We start from the raw sequence: 21,816 nt of genomic DNA, 5'->3' as shown, positions 1-21,816 counted from the left end.
ACTTTGACATTTGTTCCAGTTTTTAGACATATTTTTTCCGTTCCCGAACTATTTCAAAAAACTTTTGCGTGAGAACAATTTTTTTCAAGTTCTCTCTTTTACGAGTTTTATTATTAAAATGTAGGGGATCGAAGCTTTTGTTTCACCAGTTTGTATCACAAAATACGTGGAATCTGTAGGTACCGTAATGTGGGGCTATACCACAAAATCACTGACATATAGGGCAACAATTGGTAGTAAACTTCTGATTTACTCTCGAATCTCGAAATATTAAATTACGTTAAACTGAATTTGGAAGAAATTTTTGAAAAAAATTGTAAGTTATCTTTGCTTTAGAATCTTTTGGGTCATTATCTCAGGAAGTATGGACCTACTCCGGAAAAAATTGGACCGTGAATACAACCATCTGAAAAAAATGTCAAATAGTTCCGAGACGAATCCTCAAACTGCTCTTTTCCCAAATTTTTTGTGTGGGAGGTGCCCTAAGGACGGGAGCAATATTGTCCATATTCCAACCTGATAAAATAATACCATGTGCAAAGTTTAGACCAATCATAAATTACCAGCGAGACTTATCTTGCGAATTTGCCATTTTAGTTGGAGCCGTCAGGGTTACTTGAAGCTGTTTGGCCATTATTTCCGGAAGTATGGACATGCCCACACTTCCTCAGAAAATATCCTGAAAGTAGCGAAAAAATAGCCTGAAAGAACCTCCCCCCAAAAATTAAAAAAAATTTTACTTAAATGGTACTTGCTATATCTGTTGAAGGGAGCAACCTATTTGATCCAAACTTTGTATCTCCTAATATTTTGACCATATTCGAAAACATCCCATATCCGTCTCCTCCATGCTTCCTGGCATACTGGTCCAAAAGTTATACGAGGACCCACTGGAATGTCTAGTGGGCGCGATATCTATCGAAAACATTTTTTCCTTTATTATTCCACTTGGGAACCCAGGGCTTCTACAAGAGTTTTGTACAGAGGTTGATTTTGGCACAATGATTTAAAGTCATGGAATGATTTATTGTGCTTCGCCATGTATTGCATGGACGGCCTGGACGTCGGCTGCCCTGTGGGTTCCATTCTAGGGCTATAGAAAATATATGGCCCCAAAATAAGAACCACTTCCAAAATAAACCAAGTCGGTCCCTTCCTTTAAATACCACCTCCTCAACACTTTTGAACATTAATCCTAATCCACATTTTTATCGGCAAGTTCGAATGTCCAAAAATAGCCACAAAATTCTGAGAGGACCCTAAATACAGAAAGTTTAAATTCACATAGGCTGAGGGTATATCTCTGTCGGCAAAGTCGACTGATATTTTTTTTCCTGTATATATTGAATTAAAATCTCTTTTGGTAAAGGCGGTATCTTTGCCTTATTTTAGTGAGGAATCTTTTCTGATATAAACAAAGATTTATTCCTATAACAGTAACAGTTTAATAGTTATTATACTTTATAATTTTTGTTTCTTTTTTCTGTATTCCTTTTTTGATAAATATTGCAATTAAGTAATCTTAAAAATTTGCTATTAATTTCACATCACAAACACATATATTTATAGCACTGATTTAAATTTACCAAAATTATTATAAATTCGTTTAAGAAACACAGATTGCAAATATGTTTTCCTTTTGCCGAAGGCAGCATAACTCTTTATTTTCCCACAAACAACAACACAAACACAACACGACCAAAAACAACTTTATGTTTTCTTTGTTGTCTTAATATTTAATTTATTTTTTTGTTTTCCACTTTATTCAGTTATTTATTTATTTTATTTCTATTATTTTTTGCAAAACATTTATGGACGGACACAGGCCAGGCAAGCACTGCGCGTTGTTTTCATGGACATGAAATGTCTGGTAACACTTTCGGTGTTTGATTTGCCAATAGCAACGGTATTTTCTTTCTTACAATTCGTTATACACAGAGAACGGTTACAGCGAGAACGATAACAACAACGGCGACTACAACGATTGCGACTGCGATTACGGCGACGATGACGAGAATACATCTTTACTCGTACACAGACAAACACACAATGACCAGAGCAAAGAGTTTTACTACCCCATACGGGGATTTGTGGCGCTCTCTTTTGTTATTCTCCCCCAAAGAAGTTCCCAGTATTTCTTGTTCCCCCATTTCCATCTCTCAAGAAAAAAGAGAGAAATCCTCCATAAAATATCCCATAACAAACTTTTCAAAAGGACGCAGAAGGAAGAAGAAGAAGAAACAAAGCAGAAAACAAAAATTGATAGACAAAATAAAAGCCCTGAAGCTACGCAATAACGTATAAATCGATGTAAACGACGACACAACGAAAAGTCACCCGCATCGGAATGCTGTGATGTTGTGATGTGTTCAAGTTGCTTCTAATGCTGCTGCCGCCGCTACATACTTTGACTGCTGTCACTCACTCACACACCATCATCATCCACATCGTCATCTGTGGCGAATGCTTTATGACGCTTTTTGTATAACTCTTGCTCTGCCATGCTTATCTTCTTTTAGCCAAGCACCAACCAAACAGTCAGTACAACAATGACAATAAGGACAACACAAACACAACAACAACACCAAATAAAATGGGTACTTTTCTCGTATTTTATTGATGTAGCGTCCTGTTCACAACGGCATATTGACCAATCTCCGTTTCCTTAAGCGTTTTTTTGCTTCTCGTTTAATGAAATTGGTGTTGCTGAGGACATTTAAAGAAAAGAAAAAAATATTAAAATTTGCTGCTTCTTTTTTTCCAAGTAGACATTTCAACATCCTTTTTCCTGTACGACACATAAATAGTTTCTAGGGAAAGAAAAGGGGAAACGCAGGAAAATAACGAGAGATGTGACATATTGAAAATAAAATTTCATTTCACAAGATTTGTCAAAAATAACCTGAGCTATAGTCAAAGGTCAGAAGGAAATTCGTTAGACATTTTATGAACAGTGTTTTGAAATAATTTTTAGACATTAGGATTGGTCGAAATGCGATATTTTCAAAAATAAAAATATCGCATCATAAAATCATTTTTTTCTATCGGAAGCGATACATCGTAATAATATATCGATAGGTGACACTTCTGAAAAAATGACAAAATGTAAGCCGAAGTGGCTTTAATCGGTGATAAAACCAAGTTAATAACATGAAGGTACAGAATATCCATTAGGCCCGTTGAGAAGCCACTTATCAGAAATTCAACGATTACTCCAATAATTACAATCCCCAACTGAAGGTTAATATTGAAAGAAGAACGCTTCCATTCCACGATCTTCTAACCAACAGACCCAATCATTCTTAACAACGTAGATTTTTTAAAGAAATTTTTTAAAGGACATCCACATCAATAAACGTGGATTTTTTAAAGAAATTTTCTAGGGGATATTCTTATCAAAAAAATTGATTTTTTAAAGAAATTTTCTAGAGGATATTCTTAACAATAAACGTGGATTTTTAAAAAAAAATTCTAGAGGACATTATTAACAATAAACTTGGATTTTTTAAAGAAATTTTCTAGAGGATATTCTTAAGAATAAACGTGGATTTTTTAAAGAAATTTTATAGAGGACATTTCTAACAATAAACTTGGATTTTTTAAAGAAATTTTCTAGAGGATTTTCTTAACAATAAACTTGGATTTAAAAAAAATCTAGAGGATATTTTTAACAATAAACGAGGATTTTTAAAGAAATTTTCTAGAAGACATTCTTACCGCTAAACTTGGATTTTTTAAAGAAATTATCTAGAGGACATTCTTAACAATAAATGAGAATTTTTTAAAGAAATTTTTAGGAGACATTCTCATCAACAAAATTGGAATATTTTAAAGAAATTTTCTAGAGCACATCCACATCAATAAACGTGGATTTTTTAAAGAAATTTTTTAGAGGACATTCACATCAACAATATTGAATTTTTTAAAGAAATTTTCTAGAGGATATTCTTAACAATAAACGTGGATTTTTAAAGAAATTTTCTATAGGACATTCTTAACAATAAACTTGGATTTTTTAAAGAAATTTTCTAGAAGGCATTCTTACCGCTAAACTTGTATATTTAAAGACATTTTCTAGAGGACATTCTTTACAAAAAACTTGGATTTTGTAAAGAAATTTTCTTAAGGACATTCTTAACAATATCCGTTTTTTTTTTAAAGAAATTTTACTAGATGACATTCACATCAACTAAAATGGATTTTTTTAACGAAATTTTCTAGAGGATATTCTTAAGAATAAACGTGGATTTTTTAAAGAAATTTTATAGAGGACATTTCTAACAATAAACTTGGATTTTTTAAAGAAATTTTCTAGAGGATTTTCTTAACAATAAACTTGGATTTAAAAAAAATCTAGAGGATATTTTTAACAATAAACGAGGATTTTTAAAGAAATTTTCTAGAAGACATTCTTACCGCTAAACTTAGATTTTTAAAGAGATTATCTCGAGGACATTCTTAACAATAAACCTGAATTTTTTAAAGAAATTTTTAGAGGACATTCACATCAACAAAATTGGATTTTTAAAGAAATTTTCTAGAGGACATCCACATCAATAAACGTGGATTTTATAAAGAAATTTTTTAGAGGACATTCACATCAGCAATATAGAATTTTTTAAAGAAATTTTCTAGAGGATTTTCTTAACAATGAACGTGGATTTTTAAAGAAATTTTTTAGAGGACATTCACATCAACAATATAGAATTTTTTAAAGAAATTTTCTAGAGGATTTTCTTAACAATGAACGTGGATTTTTAAAGAAATTTTTTAGAGGACATTCACATCAACAATATAAAATTTTTTAAAGAAATTTTCTAGAGGATTTTCTTAACAATGAACGTGGATTTTTAAAGAAATTTTTTAGAGGACATTCACATCAACAATATAGAATTTTTTAAAGAAATTTTCTAGAGGATTTTCTTAACAATGAACGTGGATTTTTAAAGAAATTTTCTAGAGGACATTCTTAACAATAACCGTGTTTTTTTAAAGACATTTTCTAGAGGACATTCTTACTACTAAACTTGGATTTTTTAAAAAAAATTTCTAGAGGACATTCTTAACAATAAACTTAACAATAACCGTGTTTTTTAAAAGAAATTTTCTAGAGGATATTCTTACCGCTAAACTTGGACTTTTTAAAGAAATTTTCTAGAGGACAAAAAACTTTGATTTTTTAAAGAAATTTTGCAGAGGACATTCTTACCGCTAAACTTGGATTTTTTAAAGAAATTTTCTTAAAAAAACTTGGATTTTTTAAAGAAATTTTCCAGACGACATTCTTAACAATAACCGTGTTTTTTTAAAGACATTTTCTAGAGGACATTCTCACCGCTAAACTTGGATTTTTTAAAGAAATTTTCTAGAAGGCATTCTTAACGATAAACGTGTTTTTTAAAGAAATTTTCTAGAGGACATTCTTACTACTAAACTTGGATTTTTTAAAAAAAATTTCTAGAGGACATTCTTAACAATAAACTTAACAATAACCGTGTTTTTTAAAAGAAATTTTCTAGAGGATATTCTTACCGCTAAACTTGGATTTTTTAAAGAAATTTTCTAGAGGACAAAAAATTTGGATTTTTTAAAGAAATTTTGCAGAGGACATTCTTACCGCTAAACTTGGATTTTTTAAAGAAATTTTCTTAAAAAAAAACTTGGATTTTTTAAAGAAATTTTCCAGAGGACATTCTTAACAATAACCGTGTTTTTTTAAAGACATTTTCTAGAGGACATTCTCACCGCTAAACTTGGATTTTTTAAAGAAATTAACTATAGGACATTCTTTACAATAAACGTGAATTGTTTACAAAATTTTTTAAAGGACATCCACATCAAAAAACTTGGATTTTTTAAAGAAATTTTCTAGAGGACTTTCACATCAATAAACGTGGATTTTTTAAAGAAAATTTTTAGAGGACATCCACATCAATAAGGTGGATTTTTAAAGAAATTTTCTAGAGGATATTCTTAACAATGAACGTGGATTTTTTAAAGAAAATTTTTAGAGGACACCTCATCAATAAGGTGGATTTTTAAAGAATTTTTCTAGAGGATATTCTTAACAATAAACGTGGATTTTTAAAGAAATTTTCTAGAGGACATTCTTAACAATAAACTTGGATTTTTTAAAGAAATTTTCTAGAAGGCATTCTTAACGATAAACGTGTTTTTTAAAGAAATATTCTAGAGGACATTCTTACCACTAAACTTGGATTTTTTAAAAAAAATTTCCAGAGGACATTCTTAACAATAAACTTGGATTTTTAAAGTAATTTTCTAGAGGACATTCTTAACAATAAACTTGAATTTTTTAACGAAATTTTCTAGAGTACATTCTTAACAATAACCGTGTTTTTTAAAAGAAATTTTCTGGAGGATATTCTTACCGCTAAACTTGGATTTTTTAAAGAAATTTTCTAGAGGACAAAAAACTTGGATTTTTTAAAGAAATTTTGCAGAGGGCATTCTTACCACTAAACTTGGATTTTTTAAAGAAATTTTCTTAAGAAAAAACTTGGATTTTTTAAAGAAATTTTCCAGAGGACATTCTTAACAATAACCGTGTTTTTTAACGACATTTTCTAGAGGACATTCTCACCGCTAAACTTGAATTTTTTAAAGAAATTAACTAGAGGACATTCTTTACAATAAACGTGAATTGTTTAAAGAAATTTTTTAAAGGACATCCACATCAATAAACTTGGATTTTTTAAAGAAATTTTCTAGAGGACTTTCACATCAATAAACGTAGATTTTTTAAAGAAAATTTTTAGAGGACATCTACATCAATAAGATGGATTTTTAAAGAAAATTTTCTAGAGGATATTCTTAACAATGAACGTGGATTTTTTAAAGAAATTTTCTAGAGGACATTCTTAACAATAAACTTGGATTTAAAAAAAAAAATTCAAGAGGACATTCTTAACAATAAACTTGGATTTTTTAAAGACATTTTCTAGAGGACATTCCTAACAATAAACTTGGATTTTTTAAAGAAATTTTCTAGAGGACATTCTTAACAAAAAACTTGGATTTTGTAAAGAAATTTTCTAGAGGACATTCTTACCGCTAAACTTTGTTTTTTTAAAGAAATTTTCTAGAGGACATTCTTAACAAAAAACTTGGATTTTTTAAAGAAATTTTCTAGAGGACATTCTTAACAATATCCGTGTTTTTTTAAAGAAATATTCTAGAGGGCATTCTTACCGCTAAACTTGGATTTTTTTAAAAAATTATCTATAGGACATTCTTTACAATAAACGTGAATTTTTTAAAGAAATTTGTTATAGGACATTCACATCATCAAAAGTGGATTTTTTAAAAAAAATTTCCAGAGGACATTGTTAACAATAACCGTGTTTTTTTAAAGAAATTGTCCTTTGGCGTTTTTTTATTGTTGGACTACAGAATTTTACATCTTTGTGTTTATTTCAGCTTAAGTCCATATTTTGTTGTAATTCAATTGTATGAATAACAACAAAATATTTTAAAGTGGATATGAAATTGATTAGTTGCGGGCGAAGGGTAGGGAATACTATAGTTTCAGTTGTCACCAAACAACTTCATCAGTTCCCTTTTTCGCCGACTCTATATCGATAAAAAAAAAATTATCTGGAGAACATTCTTTACAATAAACGTGAATTTTTTAAAGAAATTTGTTAGAGGACATTCACATCATCAAAAGTGGATTTTTTTAAAGAAATTTTCTAGAGGACATCCACATCAATAAACGTGGATTTTTTAAAGAAATTTTCTGGATGATATTCTTAACGCTAAACTTGAATTTTTGAAGGAAATATTGTAGGGGACATTCTAAGGAGAACATTCGAAGTTTGACTACATTTGGACAAAATATTAGGAGATCCAAAGGAAGTACCATTTTATTGACATTTCTTAGTTTTTGGGGGGAGGTACCGGAAGATGTGGACCGATATTACCCCTCTTCGAACTTAAATAAAGTTTGGACAAAATATTAACAAAGTCAAATGTTGGGCCAAATCTGTCCATCCGTTCGAAAGTTATCGTGCGCCACAGCAAATGCACGTGGGCCCTAGGGGTTTTTACAGGTTTCCAGGCATTTTCTAATGAACTTTGAACTTGGTATTCGAGAGCAGCTGTTACACTTCACTTTAACAAAATGTTGTGTGGGATGTAACCGAAGTGTGAACCGATATAGATTTTCGAACCTGATCTTTTTCTGGTAGAAAATGAACCAAATGGGTTTTGTGCGCACAATTTTACCGAAAAGTTTATTTATTTTTTTTTTTTGTGGGGGGGGGGGGCTTACCCGATATAGTGGAACGATCTTACATACACAATTTTTTTGAACATATCGTCAGCATTTAGTCTTAGGTATATAACTTTCACCTGAAATTTATCGGTATATGAAGATGCAGACCTAGTCTTCATATAGCACCCAAAGAACGGTACCCTTAATTTTCGGTATTTTCAGATTATTAAAGTGTATCCCGATTTTCGATATTTTGAAGATATTATCCACATTATTCAATTGAAATGGCTGAAATCTTGTGTTAATTTTTTAATAGCGGGTTCTCAGATTCGAAGGTAAACGATACAGTTCTGTTTGAAGTCTTCAAAAGGATTTTTGTACTGAAAGGGCTGTGACTTGTTGTTGTAACAGTGTTTTATACCCTACATCACCCTGTGTAAAGGTATTATGTGTTAGTGCATTTGCATGTAACATGCCTAAGGAAAAGAGATAGACCCATAGTTCCTTCTAGGGATATGCACAGAATCACTTTCTGAGTCGATTTATACATGCCCGTCCGTCCGTTATCAACGTAAAGGTCGCATTTATTGTTCGATTTGCCTGAAAATTGGGGAAGATTGCTTTTGGTGAAAATCGGTTTAGATTTGGATATAGCTCCCACATATATGTTCGGCCGATTTGAGGTATTTGATGCACCAAACGCGCTGTATCTGTCCAATTTTGATGAAATTTGGAATGTGTGACGGTGCTTGGTCTAGATATATATGTGCCAAATTATATCGTAATCTGTTCACATTTGGATTTAGCTCCCATATATATTTTACCTATTCACAGTGGTGTAGGGTATCATATAGTCGGCCCCGCCCGACTTTGATCCTTTCCTTGCTGATTTATTATATGATTGTTCGTTCGTTATTCTGCTCAATCTGGCTCTTGGTCTATCTCCAGTTCCAGGAAAGTGGCTGCTTCGATGAGATGTAACCATGCAATATCTCGAGCGTATTTGAGCCAAAACTACTGTGCTTTGACACTCCTCAGCTGTGATAGATGGGGGATGTACTCAAAGGACTTCATTCACACTATACCTGCATATGACCTTAACAACACGCCCGTGTGAAGACTATTTAAACCTGCATGATATGCCTGCTGATCTAGGTGTTCTCTCCTGTATCGCTTGACCACTTCCTCTAGAGCGTGGATATCCTTCCTGCTACGTCTGGGTGTTTGACTTTTGACCATCACTGTTCTATCACAGGGTGATCTCTGGTTGAGTCATCGACAAATATATGTGGAGATGGCGCGCAGCGTTGTTGTCGTGCTGTACTGCTTACGGAATCCATGCAGATGATGGATGATGGATAGCTATTTCTGAGGCTGGTGAGGACTTAGGCCTCAAAGGTCTTTGCTACGGGTGATAAAAGTGAAATAAGCCTGTACGATTCACTTTTGATGGTATCCTTTCCTGACCTCTCCGGTAGTGGGACCACCCTGCCCATTTTCAAGACTTCGGGAACAATGAGGGTGGTTAGCGACAAGTTGAGAACTTTAGTTAGATACTCCATTTCCGGCTCATCCAACTGCTTCAGCATTACCATGGGGATTCCATTAGAGCCCATCGCTTTGGATAATTTAGCGTTCCTGATGGCATTCCCAACATCATTCATTGTAAACTGTGGTGGTTCATCCTGGGCAAGAAGAGATCTGATACGACGTAGTACTCTTCTCTTCGCCCTGCCAATCCCGCGGTGCTAGACAAACTGTCGATTGAAATAACTTGTGCACATCTTTGGGTCAGTCAACGTAACACCGCCAAACATGACCCTTCTCTCCTTCCAGGGTTAGAGAGTGACTTAACTGTTGCCCACAATTCACTTATACCGGCTAGAATTTTGCAACACTTCGGATGATTTAATCATTTGTTTCGCTTATGCTCGCCGACCAGCCTATTAACTTCCAGGGTCAGCTTCCTGACTCTGGGGTCATTAGGGTTGGCTCGACTAAGCTCATCACGCTCATCTGCAAATCCCGCCGCACAGTGGTTCAGAATCGTTTTTTCCTGGTCAAAATTCTGTAACTTTTGAACGGATAGAGATATTTTCACAATTCTTTTTTTGTTAGACAGATAACACAATCAGCTTTCCGGTGAATTATAAGCGGTCAAATTCGGTCTAGTATTTGCAGAGGAATTCAATGTCAAAGTTAAACTTTTGATTTTTTTACTATTTTTCATCAAAATATCAGTGCTTTTGTGTTTTTATATCTTCTTATATATTAAAGATGGTCAAGCGCCAATAAATACACTATAAAAATGCCAAAAAAAAAATTAAAAAAAAATTTCAAAAAAAAATTAAAAAAAAAATTTCACAAATTTTTCACATTAAAAAATGCAAAAAATTTAAATTTTTTCAAAAATTAAAATAAAATGCTCCTTGGGTGTTCATCAAACTTATATAACTCATATGAAAACTCATATACTCCAAAACAATTTTATTTGTGTAAAAAAGCTGTAATTCATATGGGAATTGGTATGGAAAAACACACATTTTTACCCATGTAATTTCAATAAATTTAAAAAAAGTGTTAAACGGACGGAACGGGACGGGAACAAAAGTATATATGGGCTAAAAGAGGAGACTTTCGGGCATATTTCTGTGGAAACAGAACATTGTTCCATGTTGTTCCACAAAAGTTCTAGTCCACTAAATTTGGAATTTCATAAAATTTAGTACCTGAGGAAAAATAAAATAGCTCATGTTGTGTAAACGCCACGGTAATTTGTTTAATTTATTTTTAAAGGCCACAATCCTACCTACCTAACAAAAAACAGCGAACGCAATTTATGTTATATTTTCCTAGAAATAGCTATTTCTTTCTCCAGAAGTTTTCAAAAATTACGTATTTCTCAAAAATTGGAAAAATGTTCGTCTTTAGGGGCACCCCACGCCCGCACCTTCCAATATTTTGACCTAATTTTTTGGTTTCCTTAGTTTCAATATGTTTACTATCGAATACCATATAGAAATTAAATATCTGTTACAAAACAAAATTTTGATTTTTGGCCAGGAAAATCGATTCCTGAACCATTGTGCGCCGCTTCTGCTAGGAAATTTGGTCTCACTTCGAGCATTTGTCCAGCATGTATATGGCGAGCGGCTGCAGCAGTGATGATGTCTCGGAATGTTCTTTCCCCTACCCGAACATCAGAAGGATTGGGCAGATCTCTGAAGCGGTGATTGGTGAACTCGTTGAAACTCGACCAATCAGCTTTCCCATGATTGACGAAAATGCGGCGTTCAGAGGTAATGAGATCGGGCGGTCTGCTAATGGATACAATTATGGGGAGATGGTCTGATCCAAGAGAAACTACGGGTTGACAGATGACGTCATTTGTCAGACCAGGTGACACGATGGTTATGTCTGGCGAACTGTGACACTCTCCTCTAATTCCGGGAGGGGCGTCCTTATTGACCGAACAAAACTTAGATCAATCAATCTGCTCAGCCAGCGCTGTACCCCTCTGGTCGTTGCCAAGGACCGAATGCCACATCTCATGATGCGCATTAAAGTTCCCCAAGACAAGGCGGTTATGATCTTCCAAAAGCGGGCATATGTCTGACTCGTACCCAGAGAAACTGCTATTTACCGGCGGGATGTATACGTTCAGCAACTCGATCTGGGCAGTTTCACACCTGATTGCTACCTCCATACACTCCATGTACGGGTCATTAGATTTAGAGCTGTGACTTGTTATTTCGGGTTGTCAATGGGTAGAACACATCGATGTCTCATTGGTGTGTAATCATGTTCCAGTTGGCAGGAACCACTTCTCGAAGGAATACTCTTTGACGTGACATAAGAGCTTAGTACTTTCATAAAGTATAGGAAAGTAATTTTTGACATTTTACATCAATGAAAATGGTGGTGGCGGGTGCAAAAAGTTCGGACTGTTCGGGCAGTAAAGTCTTTCCTACTTGATTAGCTCTACTTTTGTCGTTTTGTTATTAAACATAATTTTTTTAAGAAGAGCTTATAGGTGTGATAAGTGTAGCCTTAGAAAGAAGAGGACTTCTGTATACATACAATAGACGAAATATTTATTTAACCCCCTTATTAATTTAAGCAAATGATCGGCCACGCCCGACTATTCTTGTTTCATTTATTGTTGTTCAATGGAGCTCCCTTACCAATAAAATTCCTACACTTCAAATTTTAGAATCATTCAATCCCAGCAAGAAATTACAGCTACATTTGTATACCTGGCAAAAGATTCCATTACGTCTTCCACCACGAAGTCAAGTGGTCTCCCCATTTGTTGTATTACTATACAAATAGCTATCTCGATTTTCAATCACAGTTAAACTTTCTAAATCTTCTTAAACAACTCAAAACAATTTTCCTAACATCTCTTCACTGAAATGCCCCTAAACTAAGTAGTCATTAAAAGTGCAAATGAAATTTTACTCGGAAATTTAAGACCATCATCATTAAACTTTTGATGAATTTTTATTTCAGAGAATTACCATTAACATAAGTGTGCCTCTTTAATTCCTGGAACAACAACAACAACGATAATAATATTCTATTTCAATCAAATGAAAATAGAAACGTACAAATAAGTCATTCATGCCATTCCAGTTGCCGTGTAACAAACTAAAGTCCCTGCGAAATAATTTGCATAAATAAAAGTTCCGTTAAATTCGTTACAGCATCAGTCAGCATTGAACCCACGTACTTTGGCCAATGTTACAAAATCCCTACACATCGGATGGTTTGTGACGTTGTTGTTGGTGTTGGTGCTTACGCTGATTTTAATTATGCCCTTTTGTTTGTAGAAATTATTTCATTCATGAGAATTACATTTTCCATTTGCCCCAAGTTTTAGTTCAAAACAAAAGACAAATGAATACTTGGAAGTTATGAATATTTTGTAAGTGTTTGCCGCCGCCCACACTGAAGATTGTGTCAACATCATCGTCGTCATCATCATTATCTTCTTCTTCGTATTGCTGAGCATCAATTGCAATTCAGCATTGCTTTGCATGTTGAAACTTTTGGAAATTAATATCAAATATTGAAATCGATTTGTTCTTCTTCTTTTTCCATCAATTTAGTTCTAGTTTTCAACTTACATTTCCATGCTCATTCACTTGATTACCAGTATTTGCTGGGGTATCTGGTTTCCCCTTTGTTTTTCTTTTTTTTCGTTGTAGATATGTATTGCTGTGGATGGATAGGTGCTGCTATGGAGGGGCGGATTGCAAACGGTAAAAGTTTTTCTCTTGCAAAATTCTTAGAGAAGAAAAAGTTTTGTGAAAATTCTTGTTGGAGCATGGCGATAACATGAATTGCAGCTTGCATCTTAGGTTTCCAATAACTAGCAACTTTTCAATTTGCCAAACGAAATCTTAGCTGATATGCAATAAAATAGCAAAGTTTATTGGATTTATATAACCCTTGGCACCAAATGAGAGGTTTCGTAGTGGTGATATTGGTGCTGGTGTTGCGGGAAAACTTTCTTGCTAACTGACATTACCAAGTATTGCAATGATAGACATATTTCTGGGAGATTGGTTTTGAATTTCAGCTAAGAGAAGCGAATGCAGAAAATTTGAAAAGGGTCGCCAGAAACAGAGATATATTTTCTTATTTTGACAGTAATATATAAAGAAAACAAGTAAAAAAGTGTCAGTCGGCTTTGCCGACAGAGATATACCCTCAGCCTGTATATATTGAAATAATTTTTCCCAAAAAACGTATGTATTTAGGGGTTTTTAAACATATTGGGAATTTGAACCGACAAAAATGTTCATTAGGATTAGATATCAAAAGTTTTGCGGAGGAGATACTAAAAGGAATGGATCTACATTGACCATTATGGAAGTGGATTTCCAGCCATTACATATGGTGCCATAGGGGGCTTTTATACCCTTCTGGATGTTTTCTCAAGAAGTATGGACTTGCCCCTGAAAAAACCTTTACGATCGTAAGCGAATGCAAGTTGCTTCAACAAAAATCAAAGTGATTCGATAGCAGGTCTTAAAGTGAACTTATCCGAGATTTTGTGTGGGAGGTACAAATATAGTCCATATTTGGAGTGGACAAATATAGTCCATATTTGATCTATATCTGGTAGATATATTAGGATGTGTAAAGTATAGACCAATTCAGCCACTCCCTTCAAAAGTTACCGTACGAACAATTTTTCCGAACATTTTTGAACTTTTGTGGGGGAGGTACTTGAAGGAGTGGACCGATATGGCTTATCTTCAAACTTAAACTATGTTTGGACAAACTGTTACTAAGGCCAAATTTTGGACCGAATCGGCAGATCCGTTCTAGAGTTATCTTGCGCTCCACACACACGGTGTAATAAGGGTTTTTTGCAACTGTCATGCTATTTTCTCAGGAAGTATGGACTTGCCGCTAATAAAACTTGTACCGTCATATGGAACTTTTCCGAAAATTTGTGTGGGAGGTACCCGAAGGAGTGGACTAATTGAGTCCATATTGAAACTTTATCTATGTCTGGTACAAACAAAAGAAGAAGTTTTCGTTCCACATCTCGTCTTTCTGGCTAGCCACTGTTGACTCTGTTATACAGTCAATATGGAATTATATTATAATATCAATAAACAAGTTTCTACAATATGTGAACTCTGTAGAAACGGTTCTTAATGTCCAAAATAGCAAAACAAATGATATTTTTATTCTCTTTTCTCCGATTTCGGGTCATAGCTACCAAACCGTTCAAAATTCAAGAACACAATCAACTACAATAATAGAACAAAGGTATCAGTAAACTACTTTCTGGAACATACGAACTGTCTATGAACGGTCCTTAAAGGTGAAGATAGCAAAAAACTTTCGAAAATATTACATTTTTATACTTTTTTTCTCCGACTTTGGTCCACAGATACCGAACCGCGAACAAATTAAGTATACCTCCAACTACTAAAATCTACAAAAGATTTCAATAAACAACTTTCTAGAACATATAAACATTCTAGGAATGATTCTTGAAATTCGTCAAATAATTAAATTAGTCTTAACATTTCCCCCAGCTCAGGTCTGGAAATAACGCAATAACCAATTTGAACTTCTATATCTCAAAAACGGTAAAACCGACGAGTATATCATAAAGGTCAATCTTGCAGAGAATTTTCATATCGACAACATTTGCTTTAGTCTTATTTCGATAGGAAATGTGGTTTCTAAGCAAAATCGCGAAAACCTAAACAACCCCTAAAAATGTCAACTTAAATCGCGATTTATTTAAAAAGCGCTCCGGCGATTTTTTTTTTTTTGTTTTTTGATTGTTCTCATCTATAAACATTGTAGTTTCAGAATCCGCAAAAATTTCCGAGGTGTTAGCACCTTCCATTTAAAATTGTTTCAAGAGAACCGTGTCCACTAAATGATAATTTCTCACAGAAAGTATAATTCTTGCAAAAATGTTGGGCCGCTAAAAATTCATTGAAAAAGGAGAAGCTGTTCCAAACTTTAGTTTTTGAAATCAAAAAGCACGTGTTTATTAAGGCTTTATTTTAATCCAATTTATCAAAATACCACGCACATTAACAAATGTTGTACATATCATCGATATGAAGAAGTCTTTAAGGGAAATAGTTTTTTTTTCTAAATGATATATTTTGTCCTCAAAAAATATATGTCCCTAATGTACATCCAAAATAGAAATATAAATGTAAAATGTCGTATGGAATTTGACACTAACATTACAGCCCAGTTCAATCAGCTGGGTATTGCGGTTACCTTATTTTGTTCTACCATGTTCCAAGGCTATAAAATTTATATAAAACGTTTTTTTTTTTTTTGGTTTCGACGACAAGGTAAAGTCAGTTGCTGATGGAAATGTTTGAAATATATTCGCCATAATGAGATGAGTGAATTTGAATTCTGAAGTTATATCTCAAGTCGTAAGAGGCTGATGGGCAACAATGTTTACATGCTTGAATAAAATATTAATAAATATAAAGGGTTTTTTTAAGCTAGATAGAACTTTAAATTGTAAAAAGCAATACAAAATATTAAATTTTGATGAAACTTTTTTTTATTTGTTTCAGTATACTCTGACAAATCATCATGAATAGACTCACGCTTGAACAACGCTACGAAATTATCCAAATTTACTTTGAACATCAGTCGTCGATTCGCGCAACTTATAGAAGACTTCGTCATTTGTATGGCGTTCAGCGATGAGCCGCATTTTTGGCTTAACGGGTTTGTTAATAAGCAAAATTGCCGCATATGGAGTGAGACCAATCCACAAGAGACCCTACAGACTCCATTACATCCAGAAAAATGCACCGTATGGTGCGGTTTTCACGCTGGTGGTATCATCGGACCTTATTTCTTCAAAAATGAGGCCGGAGCTCGCGTTACGGTCAATGGAGATCGTTACCGCACCATGATCAATGATTTTTTTGTTTGAAAATATGGATGACATTGATCCGGAGGAGATGTGGTTTCAACAGGATGGCGCTACGTGCCATACGGCGAACGCAACCATCGACTTATTGAAATCAAAATTTGGCGATAAGTTGATTTCGAGAAGTGGACCTGTCAATTGGCCTCCAAGGTCGTGCGATTTGACACCTCTCGATTATTTCCTGTGGGGCTACGTGAAGTCACTGGTTTATGCTGATAAACCAGTAACAATTGATGCCTTGGAGGCCAGCATTGTTCGTGTTATTCGTGACATACGGCCAGCAGTGCTCGAAAAAGTGGCCAAAAATTGGACGTCCAGAATGCACTTCGTCAAGAACAGCCGCTGTGCCCATATGCCCGAAATCATTTTCAAATGTTAATGTCACGTATTGATCTTTCGAATAAAAAAATTTTGATTACAATTTAATTTTTTGTGTTATTTTTTACAATTTCAAGTTCTATCGGTCTTAAAAAAAACACCCTTTACGAGTATACCAACAGTAGACAAGTTTTAGACTACAAAAATACACAGGAAATGTCACCTAAATTACGCTGGAGGAGTAAAATTAAGAAGTATGTAGCCGGGAGAGCTGCTTAAAATGGTCGCAACCCGTGATATTTGCTTAATATGAATTCGTTTACCTTACAGGTCAGGTTATTTTCTAGTAATCGTTCGATATTAATGATTTGAACTTACAAAATTATGTGTTTTCGTGCATACTCGGTAATCCGAACAATTCGATAATCCGGACATCGCCGAAATATGTTATGTCCGGATGGTCGCTAACATTCGAATACTGAATATGTAATAAAGAAGAAGAGAAACGGGACATGGCGGTAATAATGGAAAAAGGATCATATTAAAAATAAGATTTATTATTATACCCTACATCACTATGTGGGGAGGGTATTATAAGTTGGTTTTGCCCAAAAAGTTTGTAACGCATTGATATAATGATCGTAGACCCATACTTATATATACCAAAATGATTGTCTCGACGAGCTGAGTCGATCTGGCTATGTGTGTCCGTCCGTCTGTCCATCTAAACCTTGTAATCACGCTACAGGTTGCAATTTTGATCAGATCGTAACCAAGTTTGGGTGTTGATGAGGGTCCCGGAGGGGAAGAAGACTATTTTGGTGATGGTCTGATAATATTTAGGGGTCGGAATGGGCAAAAAACTTATTTGGGGAAGTCAGCGTTTTTTTCCAAAGCAAATATCTCAGCATCCATAAGGGGTATACCAAAAGCAAAATCTGTCAATAAAATTATAAAATATCACCTTTCTAACGATGTAAAGGAGGTTGTCATAGGTGGTCAAACAACGAAGATATCGCAATAGCCGCAAATTAAATCCAACTTTTCATTTTTGCGGTTTTAGTTATAATGACGAATATCACAGCTTTGGTTCGCGAATTTCCAAAAACCAAAGTCTGACTATTAAAGTAGAAAACTCCATCTTTACAATGGTGTAAAGTAGGTTGGCGTAGGTAGCCAAATAACAGAGATATCGCAATAGTCGGTAATACATCTTTTTTCCATTTTTGTGCAATCACACTGCAGGTAGGAATTTTGATCGGATCCTCACGAAAATTTTTCCATTTTTTTATTCGAGTTGTACTGACGATACGGTGTTGCCATATTTTCGGAAAATATCCCAATTGTAATAAAAAATTTACAAAAAAGTTCAAATTTTTGCGATCATCAGAATCAAATTTAAGTCAAAGGGGCTTGATATAGCCGACTTTTATAGTGCTGCAATACCTATATAGTCAGGTCAAAAAGTTTTTTTTCTGTTCACAAGTCATAAAACAAACACATTAAGTACAAAAGCATGGACTACTGAAGTTATACAGCACTATAAAAGTCGGCGATATCATGTCCCTGTGAGTTAAATTTGAATTATAATTTTCTACTTTATTGTCGTCGAAGAAACATTATTCCAGACAAATATTCGAACATTTATGATACATGTGGTCAACTATGGTGGATTTGAGAGCATGATAATACTTAAATTTGTACTGCAAGGATAGTTAAAAAATGAAACTTGAACTCAAATACCAACTATTTTCAATGACCTTTCTAATTTATCGATCCCAATAATATGGCTACCCTTGGTATTTGCTTCAGACAAATTTCGAAGCTCAGAAGAGATCTAACGAAATCAAAAAGTCATTTAAAGCAAGTTTATAAAACGTTTTTGTTGGAATATTTCTTGATTTTATCTGAAAGTTCTTGGTAACTTTTCCATGTTGGGAATTGAACCCACGTTGTAAATAAAGCAGGTCGAATTTGTTGTAGGATTTATCAGAATATTCCATTTTACTAAACTAAACCAAAAAACTGCGCAATATTTTCTTGGGTAGTACAATTTTTCAATTTTATTTGATTCAAACCTATTCTGATGATCGCAAAAATTGGGCACTTTTTTGTACATTTTTTATTATAATTGGGATATTTTCCGAAAATATGGCAACACCGTCAAGTTTTTCTTGGGAATGTTGGCATGGTATAGGACTCTCAAAAACTATATAGTATGGATATGTAATACGAACACATCAGAAGATACCTTAACATATAAAAAGAAAAAATTCAAACCTATTCAGATGATGTATGTATGAATGAGAATTGGCTCAATTATATGGGACCTACTTTTTATCGCCGATTCCGAACGGCGTGCCTTACGACTCCACATTTAGAGACGTTCTTCATGGCTGAAATACTCAGGAAATGTCGCCAGCATTACTGAGGGGAATATTGCCACCGTTGTAAATTTGATGTTGCTTGGCCTGGCATTCGAACCGCAGACCTTCTCAGTGCAAGGCGGGCGTGCTAACCATGTTGTAAGCCCCAAGTATGTTTGGACGAAATCCGTTTCAGACAATTTGGAGTCGATTTAGCAATGTCCGTCCGTCTGTCTGTCAGGCTGGCTGGAGCGCACAATAACTCTCGAACGGATCCACAGATTCGGTCCAAAATATTGCTTTCGTAATATTTTGTCCAAACCTAGTTCAAGTTTGCCGATGGGTTACATCGGTCCACTCCTTCCGGAACCTCCCCAACAAAAGTTCGAAAATGTTCTGAAAATTTGGGCACACGATAACTCTTGAAGGAAGTATCCGATTTGGTCCATACTTTGCATATCTTAAAATTTCTACCAGACTTAGATGAGGTTCCAATATGGACCCAATCCGTACACTCCTTCGGGTACCTCCCACACAAAATTTCGGAAAAGTTCAGTTTAGGACCTACTACGGTACAAGTTTCAAAACCTGAAAAGTGAAAAAAACCCTATGACACTGTGTGTTGTGGTTCGAGCCCAAAATAACTCTCGAACGGATCTGCCTATACAGTCCAAAAAGTGGACTTCGTAATATTTTGTCCAAACTTAGATTAACAAAAAATCAACAATTTCTGCGCACTTAACACATCCTAATATATCTACCAGATATAGATCACGTTCGAATGCTTCAGGTACCACCCACACAAAATTTCAAGTCCATACTTCTTGAAAAAACTGCCCGAAATGTGTAAAAACACTCTATGGTGCCATATGAAGTGGCTGGAGAGCAAGATAACTCCCGAACTCATCAACCGGTTTGGTCCAAAATTTCCCCTTCGTCATATTTTGTACAAACTTAGTTTCAGTTCAAAGATGGGCAATACCGGTCCACAACTTCCTGCACTTCCCCCCAATATTTGAAAATGGTATGCACGATATCTCCTGAACGGGGCAACCAATTTGGTAGAAACTTTGGGTCTCCTAATATCGGTCCTCTCGTTGTGAGGTGCCCACCCACAAAAGTTCAACATTTGTGCCTAAGTGCAGTTTAGGGTCAATTCGAAGATCCTATGGAAATGTATACCGATGCTGTTCGTTGTGTTCCTGTTTAAAGCGATATTATGTTTTCCGTGGACAAGCCCATGCTTCCTGGCATACAAGTCGAAAAGTTATACCATGACTAGGGGGAGCGATACCTATCGAAAAGATAAGATGAGCAAAATAAGAACCAGTTCCATAATGGACCAAGTCGGTTCATTCCTTTAAGTACACCCTTCGCAACACTTTTAAACTTTAATCATCATCCACATTTTTGTCGGCAAGTTCAAATGTCCAGAAAAGGCCACAAAATTCTGAAAAGACCCAAAATACATTCTATCTGTCCGTAGAAGAAAGTTTAAATGCACATAGGCTGAGGGTATATCTCTGTCGGCAAAGCCGACTGATACTTTTTTACTTGTTTTAAATCAATTATCAAAATCCAAACTTAACCACCGATTCTGCGTCGTTATTTTCTTAAATAGTTTTTGCTTGCTTAGCATAATCATTCAACATCCTCAATTTTATCTTCATTATCATTTATCGGCAATTATCTATTTTGCCAACATACTCAAACTCAAACCACAAAACCTCCGGCAGCCACAGGAGGAGGTTAGCAGTCAGACCAAAAGTGGCGAAAACTTAAGAAGATTGCCCAAGACCTCCTTCCTGCCAATCAAATTAAGTTAAACCAACCATCAAGTAACAATGCATATCAAATCATACCCAGCAGTCATTCAAACCAACGACCCAACGCCCAACATAACCACCCCCCACCCACACAACCATGAATAAAACAGCCTGCATCTAAAGTGTGTAAATCTTGGTGAAAAATGATTACCACCACATAAGATAGACAGACGGACAGACTGTCATAAAATGTTACGAGTCCATTAATGCGACAGGAGGAGGAGGAGTAGGGGGAGAAACATTAAAATCGCATACAAAAATATATTTAACTTTTTCAATCTATAAAGGTGGTCCTCAACCCACCCCCTTGTAGAAGTGTTTGTACTAACTTATACACTGCGGGGTGTTTGGGTGCACCAAACCAAAAGGGGTGTAGATACAAGTGTACGTGATTTTGCAACAATTGCATTTGGATTTTTTGCGACTTAATAACCGGATTATGGACATGAATTTTATACCAACATTTGTGCAGAGCAATACAACAAACACACATTCATAATATACATAGAAGCATTGTAGGAAGAGAAGTTGCGGAACATACTAATAGACATGTATTTGGGGGTGTGTGTTTGTGCATACATCTATTGGATCAGATGGAGACACATGTTATCCATAAATTTCAAT

The 21,816-nt window shown here is 34.7% G+C and overlaps 1 protein-coding gene across 3 annotated transcripts in view; it reads right to left on the bottom strand.

Moving 5' to 3' along the window:
- Positions 1 to 21,816, bottom strand: part of LOC141399246 (uncharacterized) — a 318,788-nt gene that overhangs the window by 274,402 nt on the left and 22,570 nt on the right. The window contains exon 1 of one of the 3 annotated variants that reach the window (XM_073977635.1): positions 1,587 to 2,055. The exons of the other annotated variants lie outside the window; for them this stretch is intronic. The gene's annotated coding sequence lies outside the window, so the exon portion shown is untranslated. Of the gene's footprint in view, positions 1 to 1,586; positions 2,056 to 21,816 lie in introns of those variants that run through there. 3 annotated transcript variants of the gene reach the window in all.

The sequence above is a fragment of the Musca autumnalis genome, unplaced genomic scaffold (assembly GCF_047663935.1).
Source record: "Musca autumnalis isolate F117 unplaced genomic scaffold, ASM4766393v1 scaffold_3, whole genome shotgun sequence".
Taxonomy (NCBI): Eukaryota; Metazoa; Arthropoda; class Insecta; order Diptera; family Muscidae; genus Musca; species Musca autumnalis.
Note: the sequence above shows the minus strand (reverse complement) of the source record. Positions and strands in the feature narration are given on the sequence as shown.